At 40.0% G+C, this 17,151-nt stretch overlaps 1 protein-coding gene across 5 annotated transcripts in view; it reads left to right on the top strand.

Annotated features, from left to right (window-relative positions):
* Nucleotides 1-16,948, top strand: part of LOC125641564 (uncharacterized) — a 123,797-nt gene extending 106,849 nt beyond the window's left edge. For 2 of the 5 annotated variants that reach the window (XR_012669672.1, XR_012669676.1), the window contains 2 exons: nucleotides 603-873; nucleotides 7,418-11,658. The gene's annotated coding sequence lies outside the window, so the exon portion shown is untranslated. Of the gene's footprint in view, nucleotides 1-602; nucleotides 1,535-7,417; nucleotides 11,659-15,442 lie in introns of those variants that run through there. The other 3 variants (XR_012669675.1, XR_012669674.1, XR_012669673.1) reach the window with 3 other exon arrangements.
* Nucleotides 16,949-17,151: the final 203 nt, after the last annotated feature.

The raw sequence follows: 17,151 nt of genomic DNA, 5'->3' as shown, positions 1-17,151 counted from the left end.
AGATGGCAGAACTGGGGAGGGAGACTATGAATTTTTGTAGTAGAGGAAACTTGTGTGACCAGGGGACTTTGCACACAGAAGCTTGCCAATGGGATTGGAGGAAATGTATGATGGGTGGGTTGAGCGAGAGCCTGGAGTGGAGAGAATGAGGAAAGGGATGAGTGGCTGATCATAGACAATGTAGGATTGTAAGTCATGAAAGAGTTGGATGAGAGTAGGAAGAGATTAGAAGGGGGGAAAAGGATGAATGTGATGGCGATAGGGTGATCAGAGAGAGGGAACTCAGGCTAAAAGATCAGGAAGGAGGTATTGTTTAGTGACGATATTTCAAGTGAATAGTAGTTTTGGGAAGCCGGAAAGCCAATGCAGAGATTAAGTTCCAAAGATAAAAGTGAGGAAGCTAAGGTGGAAGGCTAAAGGGGGAGATGGGATGTAAATAGGGCACTGGACCTCACAAAGGAACAAGGTAGTAGATTGATTTTTGAAGATCTCTTTAGTTGCTCATCATAGATATGGAGATGGGTGGAGAGGAATCTGGTGAATGGTAGGTGACCTCTACGTGGAAAGGACAGATGAGAAATGTTTTCCCTTCTTCCAAGCAGAAGCCTGGTCTCCCTGCCAACTCATCCACCTGCCCAGAGCTTAACAGGGCCACTTCAATTGCTAAAAGGTTGACTCAGTGGAAGGATAAGTTAACATGGACATCCTGACTTCTCACCACCATCAGGACCATGACGCTGCATGCAGCTAAGAGGACTAGACACCAGCTTCTCTGGGTCCCCACCCTGGGGGTTCTCTCCAGGTGAAAACCTGCCAGACTGGCTCAGCTGTCTCTGTGGAAACCAAATCTAACCGATGAGATGGGAGAGCAAGGTAGGTCTACTAACTCACTCATCTTCTAGGACATATGTTCATCCAACACAGACTGTCACTCAGATAGTGTCATTTACATACGAGAAATAGTTTGGGAGTACAGTGCACAGAGAATCTCTTTGGTGGATGACTAATCACAGTATAGTAAGTAGTGGGGCGGGGAAGGGGGGATGAAAAACACCTACTTTATTCAAGTCTTGCTCACCCAAAGGCTCTGTTCTCTCTGGAGCTCGGGGAGTTACCTGGGTCAGGGGGAGAATTAGTACCCCAGGAGCACTGTTCTGATCCTAGCAAATACACAAGCAGCCACTCCTCTGTGTCCAAGGTCAGGATCAAGCCCTTAAATAATTTGAGGGCTCTTATTTAGTGTATTGTTTTCCCAGTGGATATTTAAAACTTTGTGCATTGATCCCATGAGTGCAAGTGGACAAATGGACCCATACAGAGCTCCTGACTCAGCAGGACTCTTCATGGATAAGCAATCCACACAGACACTTGAAGTTGCAGGATAAAGTCCCCCGTTATTTTGTTACCATCTTCATTGCAGTTTATTGGTATTCTCTCATTTGGCTTATTTTTTTAAGACAAACAGGATCTGTGTTTTGGATTTACAAATGGAATAATAGTAAAGAGTTGTACAGATAAAAGGCTTCTCCTGTAACTGCTCTTTCCTTTGCGATTTATTTATATACAAAAGAGCTGGATTCAGCCAAGAAATGTACCCTGTGAAATCCTATTGGCTTCAGAACACAAAAGTCACAGCAGTAATTTACCAAGTCCTTTCCACATCTTGAAATACCATTTCGAAATGATTGTTTCCTGTGATACCACAAGTACTTTAAAGTCTCTAACTGTGGTTTCTTTCTGGTAAAAAAATTAAGAGAATGTGGGAACGCAGGAAAAGCTAAGACAATATTCTCACAATCAGTGCAAAAAATTTCCCAAGAGAGTTAATTCTTTTCTGATCTCATTTTTCTTTTTTTGGCTCAAAGGGAAAAGTATTTTTGCAGGCTGATAGAGTTCATAGAAAGATTTTTGGCTTCCAGCAAATTTGTGTTCTCCTCTCACCTAGAAAGGTACAAATATGCTCAGCCAAATCCACAGTGCTCACCACTGAAACAAAATCTGTGTAGCTCTTTTTCACCACCATTTGCAATCATTTTCAAAATTTGGTACACTAACCACACCACCAGCCCTCTCAACCACCTATGCACATCATCTTTCACTATTATGCAGTAATATATAGCATCAGTTCTGTGGGGCTTTTTTCTGAATGTGGAATCAGAGACATTCCTTTAACTGCAGAATGTGAATATTGACTTTATTTGGTCACCCAAAGACTTCCTAGAATTGGAAATACAGGGACTATTTTTGTAGATCTGAATGGTGCAAACACCTTTGTTCTTATGAAAAATGCATTTGAAGTGAAAGTTCAATGATGCCAGTTTTAACATGGTAGGGGGGACGTGTATCTGAGCTCTCCTATTAAGATTTTCAAGGTATGTTGAGGTAATTGACTGGGTTTCTCAGGGCAGCAATGAGAGAATAATTTGGCAAGAGGGGATTAGTCACTTCCTAAAATACCCCCCATACAATAAATGCAGGCCACACTGTCTGCCTCCAGCCCTAGCACAGATAAATTCAGATGCCCATTGCCACCCTTCATACACCCCTCTGCAGGGCTCTATTGTTGTTGCCATAAGAAGGTCCTAGCTGCTGCTGGAGCACCTCTAGGCTGGTAATCCTCTTCCCCACGCCCTCTAGGGAAGAAGGAAAGGGTGTGGAGCTGCCCATTGTTGTCCTGCAGCAAAGAGAGGTCAGAGAGATCAGATTGGGCTGATCCATTTTTCTCATTTGGGGGGGGGGGTGAGGGAGGAGGGCAGTGGGGAACCCTCCAGATTGTAAAAAGCCCAGCAGCTCAGGGCCAGCTCCTGTGTTTGCATGGTCCTGGGAGATAAACAACATTTAGTTCAATGGGTTATTTTAAGCTAGGATTCAATTTAGGATGGGAACGGGGTGCCTAAAGTCCCAATCTTAATTCATCAATGACTGCATTTGCACTGGAGTAACTCTCGAATTTTCACAATACTCTCCTTTCATAAACATTGTGCCATCACATCAATCCAGAGCCCCAACTATTTGCTTTCCTTCCATCAGAGGCATTACTGAGGTATTTGAAACTTGGCAACAGATTAGGTCTTGTACAATACTTGATGGGCCTGTGTTACGCCAGCTGAGGATTTATGCAAATCCTTGCATTTAGTTAAAAAGAGAAAATATACTCTCTCTGAATTTATTCCAGAGCTGTTACCCTCACTCAAGAGTGGAAACTGAAATAAGGTTAGTAGGCATTCTTTCCCTGCTACTTGTGGGAAATGATGGATTTCACGCATCAGAATCCAACACAGTGTTCCTTGGAAATATTTTTCTTAATATGTAAAAAACCCAAAATGTATGACCTGTAAGAAAATTGAGCAAATAAACCTGATCGGTAGGTCCATTTGCATGACCAACTGGATACTGAAACCTGGAGCACAACTATCACCTGTGATAAGTTTCCCTTACCTGAGGAAAGACTGAACATATTATGGTATTGCCAAGGGGGGTGGGGAGAACGCCCATGTGTGTATAATGTCAGTCTACAAGGACTAAAACAGAAGTAGTATTACTTTTCACATTAGCTGAAAGCCAGGTGCACAGCAACTGACAGTAGTGACATTTAAAACCCCTTTGGGATGAGGGATTTCAGTGCATCTTTGTTGTGTGCACTTCTTTTGCATGTTACTCATGTAGCATCTCATGAGTTCTCCAAAACTACACAAACTTACATAGAACAAGTTTTTAGCTGCCAAAAAAAAACAAACCCTCAGTTGTTTTCCTTTGTTCCAAAGATTTAGGACCAGCTTTTAGTATAAGTGAGAATGTCTACATTGATTTCAATTGAGCTATATCAATTTACACCAGCTGGGAATCTGACCCTTAAACTAGAGATTGCTGTGAGCCAGAGGGTAAACACTCTTGCCATTTGCAGATGGGGCCCCCTCTCTCGCTCCAACTTAAGCATCCTATTAACTTGCAAGAAAAGACGCCATGCATCACTTATGTACCTCTGTGAAGGGTGACCATAGAAAAGCATAGCTCAACATATATAGCATGTTGCTACAAAGTGGCGTCCTTTATTACACATCACAGCTCCTAGATAGGACCGGCGGGGGGGAGGGGGGGGAGAAGTGGTGCATGCACACTGCAATAAAGAACTCCAGTAATGTGAGTCAGTAATATTACTCCTACTTGCACAGAATTCAGTTGGAGACACAGCTCATAAACTACAACCGAATATTATGCCAGTATTTGGCATTTCTGTAGAGAATCTAAAGCTCTTTCTAAACACAAGTCCACAACACCCCTGAAACAGGCAAGCCTTCATACATACAGTGAAACTGAAGCACAGAGAAGTTTGAAAAGGAACACTGTACAGTCAAAATTTAGGTTTCAGAGTAACAGCCGTGTTAGTCTGTATTCGCAAAAAGAAAAGGAGTACTTGTGGAACCTTAGAGACTAACCAATTTATTTGAGCATGAGCTTTCGTGAGCTAAGTGAGCTGTAGCTCACGAAAGCTCATGCTCAAATAAATTGGTTAGTCTCTAAGGTGCCACAAGTACTCCTTTTCTTTTAGTCAAAATTTAGTCAGTCCATTTCAAAAGCTGAGTAGTTGCAGTTACTACATCTGCCTCTGCTGTATGAAAGGTCCAATTAAGTGAACTTTATACTGAGGGCTGACAAAGGAAAAAAGCTGCTAAAAACAGGGAACGTGTCTTCAATCTGCCAGTTACAAGTAACAACTAAAGTCACTAGCACTAGAAAGTAAACAAAATTCAGCAGAAATCTGATGTAAATTGACAATGTCTGTTGAAAATAATTTGCTCAAAAAAAAAAAAAAGAAAAAGAAAATCACTAGAGTTTAGGAAATAAAGTCCAGTATTGGAGACTACCAGACTCAGATAATCACTACACCATGCTTCCTCCTAAAATTAGATTACCATAGTTGGTCTGTGTGCTTAGGAGTTTCCCTGACTGCTAAAACAGTTTAGAAAATTACTCCACCAGGACACAGAATATGGTTTTGGATACCAGACACTTAGAATTATATAGATTCATAAAATACTAGACAGGATGGGAGGATATAGATTTTTTTTATTTTATTTTTTTATACACACTAGCGATGTCAGCCAGCCCTAATATGGGTAAAGCATTAATGTAGTTCAAATACTACTACTAACATTTCATGACAAACTGATTTAACAGCCAGATTTATTTTTGCATCATTCCTCTAAAATTTTTATTCAAAAGCTCACAGCTTCCTCCTCATTCAAAATGCATGTGAAATATGATAATTAAGAAAGCACCAGATAATTGGAAAGCACAAGAGACATTACGACTTGAATTATTTTGTTGAAAGAACGAACTTTCTCTTGGGATTTTTAAGCAAAGACTGAGTCCCATTTCCAAGTCAGACTTCTCAATAAGTTACAGACACAGCCAGGGCTGGCTCTACTATTTTTGCCGCCCCAAGCAGTGAAAAAACCTGTCGCTGCTGAATTGCTGCTGCGGACGGCAGGAGAGAGAGAAGCTGCTGCCAAATTGCCACCCCTTTCTGACTGCCGCCCCAAGCACCTGCTTGGAACACTGGTGCCTGGAGCTGGCCCTGGATACAGCAAGTGTTATTTCATATTACAAAACTGGAACCCTCAAACTTCTCTCACGCATTGCTCATTACTTCCATGCTAATACATGAACATAGTCAGTTCCCACAGTGTTGCCTTCCTTTCTTCCTGAAACTACTCTTAAACCGTGAGATTTTTCAGACAGTCGGATTACGTAAAAACAAACAAACAAAAACAAGCAGTCTTGCCTGATTTCACCAGTTTTATCTCAGAATAGCTAAGTTACTCACCAATCCATGTATCATTATGAATATTTGGCGCAGAAAGAGACATTACAGACATGCATTCCAGATTCCAAATCAAAAATTGTCTTGTTAGTCTTTCTAGATGCATGCAGTATAAATAAGAAGAATGTCACTAACAAACGTATGCCTAAAATTACTAGATTTAGCTTCACTGCAAAGTTACCTTTATCAACATAGTGTTACACTTCCATTAGAAAACACAGTTACGTAAGAAAACAAGTATGTGGCAGAGTTATGACTCCACCTCTATTGCCAGAATACATGTATAAAGCCTGGACTGGAATAAAGACTAGCTACTGTAACTGCACTTCTAGGTTCAGGTACCCTATGAAACCATTTAGTTTTACTTCATCATACTTCTCACTTCTAGGAGGAATACTCTTGATTTGCTACAGCTAGTTAAACTGTCCATCTTTATCTCTTTCCGTATCACAAGCTTCTATTCAAGCAGAAACAAGTTCTGAGCAGCTCTCCTTATGCAAAAGCCACCTTTGCTTTTCCTTGGGCTTAACACATCTTAACGACTGACAACAGAACCCTGGAGGACCTTCTGTTAATTGTTCCAAACTCAGTTAAAGTCAGTGGGAGTTGTGAACTTTCAGCAACAGGGCCATTCATTCCTCATCTTTTTCTACTATAGAACAAAAGATATGGATGGCATCTTTACAGGCTATGCTGCCACAAGCAGAGGCCATTTCACTTGTGCTGTTGGCTTGGACAAGCTGTAGGGAAATGCTAGTGGGCAGCCATAGGTAGAGACTGGGGATCCACATAGGCTCGACATTCAGTGCTGCTTTCTACTTCTTGCAGATGGCATTTAAGAGAGGCATCACCCGTTTCCCCCGATGTTGATTATATTAATAATCATTTAAAAGAAGACTACACAAGCTAATCAGCAGTGCTTGTGTTCCAAGAAATTTAAAATTAAATGGATACTTTAAATGAAAAGTAAACACAGAATTCTATCTATCCACAATACACTTTACACAACTTTGTGAAGTTATAAAGACACTACAAAATATTTAGGAAGAATAAATTTTGATCAGTGATTTATTCCATTTGAATCAGTGCATAAAATGAGGAGCACTGATGGAACAGAGCAGAAAACAGCAAGCTCTAGAGTGCTGCTATGGCCCTGCTATTTCATAAGAGCAACATTAAAGAATTCAGCCCTCTCTCAAATAGGTTTCCTGATACCAAGAAAGCAAATTCTCTGTGGACCCAATTCTCTTTGCATTTGAACTGGTTAACTCCACTGGACTTCAGTGAAGACATGAATTTTCACAGCCAAAGTTTTAAATAAAATATAAGAATCTTTAGATGGTCATTTTATTAGACATATCTCCACCAGATGCTTCACTGAATCCAGGACACACCTTTACATAGAGAGACTCATTACTGGCAGGTCACTACTCCACTTCTCACTATTTGGAGGCTTGTTTTCTTTTTATTTTTTTCTTTCTTTTTTTTTTTTTTTAAAAAGAGTGGGATATACAGTTTGTCCTACCACACAGTGACACCTTGTTAGAGGTTTTCCTTTAATATTTCTTATTGCCTTTTGTTTCATACCTTCAGGTAAGGAAGAGAGAACATTGAAGAAGGATCATAAAAAGGATATTTCTTAAGGCCCCAGTACTGCAAAAACTTTTTCTTTTGCTTAAATTTATACACCATGAATATTCCCATTAAAGTACTTAAGCATATGCTTAAGTGTTTCCAGGCTAAGGGCCTATGCAATATTTCTTCCATAGCATGAGAAAAAGATAGGAATTAGCTCTACTTTTTTTATCTTTAGGGGCCTACACGCTTATGTTTATTTGGAAATTCATGGACTTTTGCTTATTTATCTTTCTGATCATATAGGATCCCCTTTTTAAGAAGGGGATATCATTCCATTTATACATTTCACCACAAGTACAAACAATGAAGCTTGTGGTGAACATGCAACGGTGTAAAAAAACAAATGAATTTATATAACACAATTTCTATTTCTTCATGTTACTTCAAGTGCCAGTTGCTAATACCAGACACTAGTGCTATACACTCCCAGGATACCACCCTGAGTATTACAGCAAGAGGTAGATAAGATCCTGCCACATGCTGGAAGGGACATCAGGGTCTGCCATATCACCTCCTGGCAATGTTATCCCTTGTCTGATATAGACCTCTTCCACTTCAAGGAAGATTGAATGAATACTGATGTACCTATAAATTTTTTGCAAGCAAGTGCACAGTAATATTTAAAACGTGGTTTTCTAGTTCAAGGGAAGCTTGTGTTGTATATTAGACTTAAGACACCACTCTTTCCCAGTCTCCAAAGCTAGGCTGCTGTATGTGGGTATCTCATGTTACATAAATACATTTTCCATTAGACTCTCTCCCCTCCTTTTTTCATAGTCTTATTTACTTTTTCTACTGTGCTGCTGTCTATACCTTTCTCTAGCTTCTCCCAAGTAGAAAGTGAACCTAGTTATTTTTGCATTCAAGTTAGACTTAACCCACAATGTTTCAAAGTGTGTTTCAAGTTGACCATACCTAGTAGATTATCACCAGCTGAAAAATACCTCAAGCTCCCCCAGTTGAACAAACAAAAAAACCACACAACCACACCCCGAGTAGAAATACAGATAAACAAGAGCTGTTTGGGTCTGAAGCATCCTAAAATAAGAGATTTTAAAATATCCCACTGAGTACTATTTGCTCTTGCAAAATGCACCTAGAATTTGTTGGCAGACAATGCAGAAGGCTGCAGCTGAGGAAGAGTCCCATGATCAAGGTTCTTCTCCAGGCTTTGATGCCTCACACATTGTTTTTCCCCCTCTATAAATCTGTTATACAAACATATTTTGTGCTCAAATACCTCTATCACTAGGTACTGTACTTGCTCAGAAAACAGTGAGAAGTAAAACAGCAATGGGCTACACTAACACAGGGCTAAGACCCAATTTTCAACCCCTCCACCCTTAATATTTGAGGCATAAGATAAGGTCAAAACATAAGTGGTACTTTCAGTTGGTGGGGGATGAAACTACTCTGTATCAAAAGTGACTGCTGATGGCTGATTTAAGGAACAGCACTGATATTACTGTGAAAGGAGACACTTATTTCTACACTATGTGATGTGGAATCAGATGGTAAGAATTTTGCAAAACCATTGGATATCCTTTCCCTTTGGGTCTTGGAGCACTCACAGGCCCACTGAGGAAGAGTTTATCAAGACATACATGCCATTAGCAGAAAGAAATTACTTAGATAATTGAATGATTCCTTCTCAGAGTATCAACCTTGTCTCTGCTTCTCCTCTAGAAAGAGCTCTCCCACTGAAGAATCCAATGGATCCCTTGTTAAAACCATACATTCTATTTCAGAAGCACTGCTGATATTGCAGGACCTCTGCTTGATCCGAGCTTCTAGCCTCAGTAAGAATAGGATATAGATTGAGAACAATGATATGGGGGCAGTCTTAAAAGTTCCCTATTACACATTTTAGGCATCTTATCATATTGCCATTAAGACAATACTTCACAAAAACTTATCATAACAGCTTGATAGAGTATTGCTTGCACTTCCAGATCTCCCATTTACACTAATGTGAATTTTTTTTTATTGTTCACATAATGCAGAAATAAGCTCTGACAATTTAAGTGGAGAACATGGAAGATCTAGAGCTAGGACCAACAAAACAAGCAAGTCACACAACCAGGTTTCTTTTATAAAAATGAGAAAATCCTAGTTAAGGTTCATATTTATTTTAATCTTTCTAGATGACTCAGAGCAAGGATTGCCTTAAGACACTAGTCAGTCTTTTTAAATGGCCAAGCAAAGATTGCCTAAGAACACTAGCCAGATATTTTCCTTCTACATTTAGCATATATACAACAAACGCTCCAAAAACAATAAACTGATTTCAACAGAAAGCTTAAGCCCATGCCTACCTGAACTCAGGAGGTTTTTATAAGGCTTTTCCCCCACATAGCTTTGCCTGCATTACTTTCTTTCTTGAACGAAGACCAACCTTATATATCTTCTGATGAGGGTAATGAGACCCTCCTGTTCCAACTGAGTGGGTCAAAAACACAGCTGCCTTCCCTCCACCCAAACAAGTTAGGAAGTGAGGAGAGCAGCTGCAGTTTCATGACCATGGTCAGTGTTCAGGATCTCTTCTATAGCTACTTGTTTATTTCCTGGGGAGAGTTCTCCCAAGGAAGTTTTCCCAAATGGCTTATAAATTCTATCATAACCAACCTCAGTAAGTGTAAATAAAACAAAAACATTAAACTGTTATACTGAAGTCAAAACAAGTATGTTTGGTCACTATTTTTCTAATGTACCTATGGTACCATCCCTGAGGTGTGTAGGGAGGCTTGGTAAAAGAGTCCTTTAGTACTGAGCTAGAGATGTGGGGTTTGTTCAAAAATAACTGAATTTGTGTAAATTCCCCAAATAAAGCTGAACCAGAGCAATACATAGTAAAATATACACCTAACCATAGGTTTAAAAAATTGTGATTTCCCCTCCCCCTCTACAGATACTCCCGTAGGTTGCTACTGCAAATGTCTAGCAGCAATATAACTACTCAAACTCTTAATCTATCCTCTGACTTGATACATTACAGCAGCTTTTCCCATCTCTTGCTAGAAGAAACAATAACAAATTAAATTTGGTGTCCTAAGGATAGGCAAAAAGTTACAAATGTGCGAGTGGCTACAGAATGAGTCACTGTTTGCATGGGAGCAATGATACTCAGGCACTTACTGAGTTTCTGAGCAGTCTCTGTGAGCCTGGGCAGATTCAGGCAGGGCTGAGTTTTTACATGCAGTTAACAGAAGTGCTGTGTCTTCTCTCCTGAGAGAGAGATCAACTCCTGAACATTTGTTAAAACATTATTTGGGCCATACTCTGCCAGGTTAGGACAGGGCAACCACTGACTGCATAGCTCCGATCGTCATGACACATATTAGCCAAATAGAAACCCTCAGAATGGAACACGTGTTTAAGGAGCATTAATTCAGGTTTAGGGGCGTGTTCCCCAGGCATGTAGCATCTGGCTCAACAAAATGACCTTCTGATAAACAAGTGTGTTGAATCGTTAACTGCACACGATGAGTTAGTTGTGCCTTGACATGACTGAAGTAGCGGCAGCTGGTTAGGCATGTGAGCATCCTTTGTGATCTCCTGAAAAATCCAGCGTTAGTGCTCCAGCTTTTGCTCACATCTACATGACCCATGCTCGAAGAGGCCCTTTCTGAAAATTCCTGGAGTGGGCAAAAGAACAAGTTTCTTGCCCATGGAACCTTTTGAAAATGTTGGTCTTGGTACGTAAGTATAAGAAGGTTAATTTAAGGTTGTGAATGGCACTCTGCACTTGCTAGCTTTCCAGCAGATATGTAAATAGACATTTTGAATGCTCTTACTCATTAAAGCCCTCATGGTACCTTTTGTAGAAGCAGGTGTAAACCCAGTGTCCTTGCTAAATTCCAACTTGACTAAATGCAATTTCAGCTGGTTATATCACTCTTCACTTATTATTCCTAACTGTTGTGCAGTGCTGCTATGTTTCATTCTCAAACCAACTCATTATCAAAGTGATTTGTTTGTACAATGAGTTGATAAAAATTTTTAAAGAGCTTTAGAATCTATGAAGTCAGCAAAGTTGCACCTGCTAACATCAGGTCTGAATTTATACAGTTATACTCTGTGATCATGAAACATTACAAAAGTGTGATTTTGAGAAGCATCAGCTCCTTCTAACTTACACAGAAAGAAATCAATGTTAACTATTAAAAATATAAATGATTTGTTTTGCCTGGAAGTTGTGTCCTACAATTTTTTTAAAAAGTCAATTTAAAGTTTCCAAGCACTGAAAAGAATTCTAAAGGGTTCTGCTTTTAATACTCAGCATCTGCTTAGAAATATATCAATCATATGATCATAAACAGCTGTTGCATTAGACTTTTAATCAGCCATGATTTTCAAAAGAGAAGAAGAATGTTGGAACAGATGATGGAAAGTTATTGCATAGAATCCCTTACTTAGGAATTCCAAATTCCAATTTTAGGGAGACAAAACTTTATTAAGTATTGTAAAAATTTCTCATGTGTAAAGTACTTTGTTATAAAAAGCATAAACCATCCCATATGCATGGAATACATGAACACAGCACGCACACACTCACAAAAGTATTCAGAGTGATATGTTCAATGTGGTATAGTAAAATGCTGCATATGGGCATTGTTTCGTGTCAAATATATAGGATACATATCACTAACTACAACAAATTGCAAAGAACAAAGCTGTTGGCTAACAGAGATATATTATCTCCTCAGTACTCATAAGCTCCAGTAATGGGAGTTATAAATTCTTGTTGATGGATGAATTTATCCCTTAATCTAAAAAAAAAAAAAAAAAAAATTGTGGGTGCTCAATAAGAGCCAAATGCAGCTCTCAGTTTCATTGATATAAATCTGGAGGAACCCCACTGAAGTTAGTCATTCCAGATTTACACTTGCGTAACTGAAAACTGAATTTGGACCTATATGCTTGCTCCTTATTCTTTTTAAGAAAATGTCATTTTCTTTGACATATCAGCATGACAACTCTGTCACTTGCCTTTCATAAGAACATAAGATGCGGGGGGGGGGGTAGTATATTTGTAATGGAGCTACTCCCATAATCTGTTATACAAGGGGTTAAGGGCCAATTAGTGGATCTCTGATTACATCCTAGTTTGGGGCAGAGCTAGGTAAGAATCATTAGGCACCTGGGCCTTAGAAGGAACCTGAGGGAAGAGGCTGCTTCTGTGGAGAGAATCCCACAGAGAGCAGGTCAGCTTAAGAGGAATGGAAAAATGGTTAGCTCAGCAGAGAAAGGAGAGTGTAGGAGGAGCTAGATGCCTGAGAACTAAAGGGAGGCTATGTTAAGCCCCAGCTGTAGGGAAGGAACCCAGGGAAATGGCAACACACCTGATGAAGCTGACCCAACTGCTTAATACAGGGTCCCTGGGCTGGTACCCAGCATAGAAGTTGGGCCTGGGTTTCCCCAACCAGTCCTGAGGAAGAGGCATGCCAGCCTAGTGAAAGGAATACTGACCCCAAGATGGGGCTGAAGAATGACTCTAAAAGATGGGCAAAGGAATAGTTCAAGAAGAGGTCTGAAAGCCAAGGGCATCTCCAGCCTCTTCCCAGCATAGGGGCCTGAGCTATAAATCTTGTGGGCGCAGATACTTATTTTGATAATACCCTCTTAAGTGTGTTTTATCTATGTTACCCTCAAAGGGAGAATATATAGAGAGAGATCTGGTTTAAACATCATCTATGGCAGCTCATTGGTGGCACATTTATTCACAGAAAATCAATAGAAAAAAAGCTAAGCCAATAAATAAACAAACATAACAAACAAATGCAAACTTCTGGGGAGAAATTACTGTATGTACTGAATTGTATTTTAAAATTAGCCATTTTCATACAGCAAAGTGGGATACAGCAACTCACACTGCAGTTAACCCAGAGCAGGGGTCATCGATGACAGAGAGGGTTAACTGAGCACAGGGGCTGGAGGAGGCCTTACCCGGACACCTTCTGCTCTGTCCTCCATCCTTAGCCACAGCTGGAGGAGGCAGTGGGTGGGAAGGGTGATGGATGCTGGGTCTATGCAGCTCCCAGCCAGTTTGCAAACCTAAGCATCCTCAGCCTGGGCCGGAGCAGTGCAGTGGCAGTAGCTCCCTGGGAATGTGAACCAGGTGGGAAGGAAGCGGGAGCGTTATTTCAGATATTTTTGAGGGTGGGGGGAGACTTTAACCATGATTCCAGGGGCTACTTAAGCATCTGAAAACTCTAGGGTTTTTTGCAGATAATAACTTAGATACAATGCTCCTGTCAGCTAATTTCTAATTCCTATATATATATATATATATATATACACACACACATACATAGACACCAATTAAAGCAATATTTTAAATTTATATGTAAATTTAGAACAAGCAAGATATTCCTAATCCCAAACCTAGTGGTATCTGTTTTGGAGCCTTAACACAGATATCAGAAACACAAGTTTGATACTTTGTACGCTATCTTCAGTAGAGATAAATACTATATCTATATCTATCTATATATATACACATTACTTTTTTGACTGGTCTGTGTATTTCATCATTTTATTTCTCTTATGCTTAAGTTTAATTTTTTGAGTAATAAGTTCTAAATGCCTACCTTTCCTGGCTGGAGTAATTATCATTACTTTTATTACCGTATTGTGCTTTGTCCTTCATTATTTAAAGTGGTACAATCAAATAATAGTATCCTTCTGGAATGTAAATTCAGCTTGTACTCCCCTTAGCAGTGCCAGGTTAAAAAACAAAAACATTAGCTGAACTCATAGATGTATCTGCTTGCTTTCTCTAACAAACACACTCTGTATCACTGCCATCACTACTCTATTTTAGTCAATTGTTCTTCAAGCCACTAAAAACAGATTTACTTAATTTTAATCTCATATGTTAAGTTTTTTCCTCGTTTATTAAGAACAGGGATTTAATTTTCTAATTATTTTGTCACTTATGTTTACCAATCACAATCATGCACGTGACTCACTAACATTTGACTCCATCATTACTATTAGTTTCAGACTTGGAACCACATTTATTTTCATGCAAATATTTAGTTATTTTACAGATATAATTTAAAATACAATTTGAGAATAAGTGACCTTCCTCTGCACACTGTCTAAAGTTATGAGTTCAGCTAATGTTTTTGTTCTTTAATCTGGCGCTGCTAAGGTTAGTACAAGCTAAAGTTACATTCTAGAAGGATACTATTATTTGATTGTACCACTTTAAATAATGAAGGACAAAGCACAATATGGTAATAAAAGTAATAATGATAATTACTCTAGCCAGGACAGGTTAGGCATTTAGAACTCATTACTCAAAAAATTAAACTTAAGCATAAGAGAAATAAAATGATGCAATACACAGACCAGTCAAAAAAGTAATAACAGTACTGTAATCCTCAACGAACTTTGAAAGAATAAAATTACAGAGAATATATGTGTGTTGCGCATTTTGACAGGAAGTACCAAGTAGTAATAACAACATAAGTGTGGGTGTGTGTGTGTGTGTGTGTGTGTACTGGGGGGAGTGTGAGAGAGACTGTGTGCATGCCTGAGTGAGTGTGTCAGTGCACTGTCTCTTTAAGCCAAGCACTTAGGAGCCTAAACCCTTGTTCAGTACAGCAGCAACCGCTGTTCCCACTCCTGAGCCAGAGGCACCGGTACAGACAGGCTCCCTGTCCCCCCACACCAGCTCAGCAGAGACTCACTTCGGCGTGGCCACCTCTAACATCGGGCAAGCTCCCCCACCAGCCCCCTACCAGCCATGGATCAGCTTCCCAAAGAAGGGGAGACTGCGGTAGTGGGAGCTGGGTGGCCAGAGAGCAGCAGCTGCTGGCTGGGTACCCAGCTCTGGGAGGGGTGGCTATGGCAAATTCCGGGGGGGCTATAGCCCCCACAAATCCCCCTCCCAGTGCCACTCCTGCTGAAAGCTCTCCTGTGTTAATATGTTTTGTGAACTTTCAAATTGTATCTTTTTTGTTACCCTGGAAGGGGACTGAACTTTATGATACGGCTGGAGGGCTGAGTCACAGACCTAGTGAGTCAGATGGCCGAAGGAAGTATCGGAGACAAGGACCCCTTATAGCACTGCACCCTGCCAGAAGAGGCTGTTGTGGTTGTGACTACACAACCGGCACTATTGTACAATCCTTTTTACTGAAAAATGGATATCCTACTGGCATACAGTATCTGCAGCACAGTTTCACAGAATATTGTAAAGCTCCTTGGCTTAGTTCCTTTTGATGACAATGGATGGATCACTTGATAATTGCCCTGTTCTGTTGATTTCCTCTGAAGCATTTGGCATCAACCACTGTTGGAAGACAGGATTATGGGTTAGATGGACCACTGAGCTGACCCAGTATGGTCATTCTTATTAATTAAATAGAGATTCATCTCTGTCCAGAGATTTTGGCTTAAAATCTCCACATGCCCCCACCCAATCTGGAAGTTAAAGGTCCCACACATCTCCCAGCTGAGGAAGTGAGAAATAATCCACTGTAAATAAATGTATTTCAAGTATTTTGCTACAACAAGCCTCTAGTATCCATGCTCTCCTGTGTCTATGATTTCTACTCTGGCAGATCTTTGGTCATTATCCCAAGAGGAGCAGAGTAATGGAGATGAAATGAGGAAAATTCTTTCACATCTTACTATGTACCTGCAAGATAGCTTAAGGACAAATTAGTACTAGTGGAAAAGCAAGCAATTTTTCTGCAGGGTGAGCTGTATAGTATCTGGGAAGGCAAAAAGCATGTCAACTCTATTGTTTTCATTACATTGGAAGACTGAACATTGATGTAAATAGAAACAATATCAGAGAGAAAAATAACAAGGAGTAAGAGGGGCGTGCACTCATATATTCCTTTCGTTTTTGCCCCTTAACTTCTATATGCTTTTATAATAAACATATTATAAAGGAACCCAAGTTCAGACTCTTCCACCTACTCTAAGTAAACCAAAGAAATAATTATTAGAAACTAACTGTCATTCAGATGCCATTTTGAAGCAAGTTATTTTCCATATTTGGACATGGCCCATTATCAAACCAGGAAAAATTTGGATGCTCATGATACATTGTTTTGTTTGTGGGTCTAGTGTAACATTAGTTCAGGTTCTTCTTATCAACAAACTATTAAAAAAATTAGGAAATACAAAGTTGAGTAAAAAGTTGTAAAGTCAAGCACTGAAGTTAGGAAATGTCCGAATGAATGTAGCCAGTGCAACTTTAATTGGGGGCCCCTTGTCATACATATTAGAATCATAGAATATCAGGGCTGGAAGGGACCTCAGGAGGTCATCTAGTCCAACCCCCTGCTCAAAGGAGGACCAATCCCCAACTAAATCATCCCAGCCAGGGCTTTGTCAAGCCTGACCTTAAAAACTTCTAAGGAAGGAGATTCCATCACCTCCCTAGGTAACGCATTCCAGTGTTTCACCACCCTCCTAGTGAAAAAGTTTTTCCTAATATCCAACCTAAACCTCCCCCACTGCAACTTGAGACCATTACTCCTTGTTCTGTCATCTGCCACCACTGAGAACAGTCTAGATCCATCCTCTTTGGAACCCCCTTTCAGGTAGTTGAAAGCAGCTATTAAAATCCCCCCTCATTCTTCTCTTCCGCAGACTAAACAATCCCAGTTCCCTCAGCCTCTCCTTGTAAGTCATGTGTTCCAGTCCCCTAATCATTTTTGTTGCCC

This window comes from Caretta caretta, chromosome 8 (assembly GCF_965140235.1).
Source record: "Caretta caretta isolate rCarCar2 chromosome 8, rCarCar1.hap1, whole genome shotgun sequence".
Classification (NCBI taxonomy): domain Eukaryota; kingdom Metazoa; phylum Chordata; order Testudines; family Cheloniidae; genus Caretta; species Caretta caretta.
Note: the sequence above shows the minus strand (reverse complement) of the source record. Positions and strands in the feature narration are given on the sequence as shown.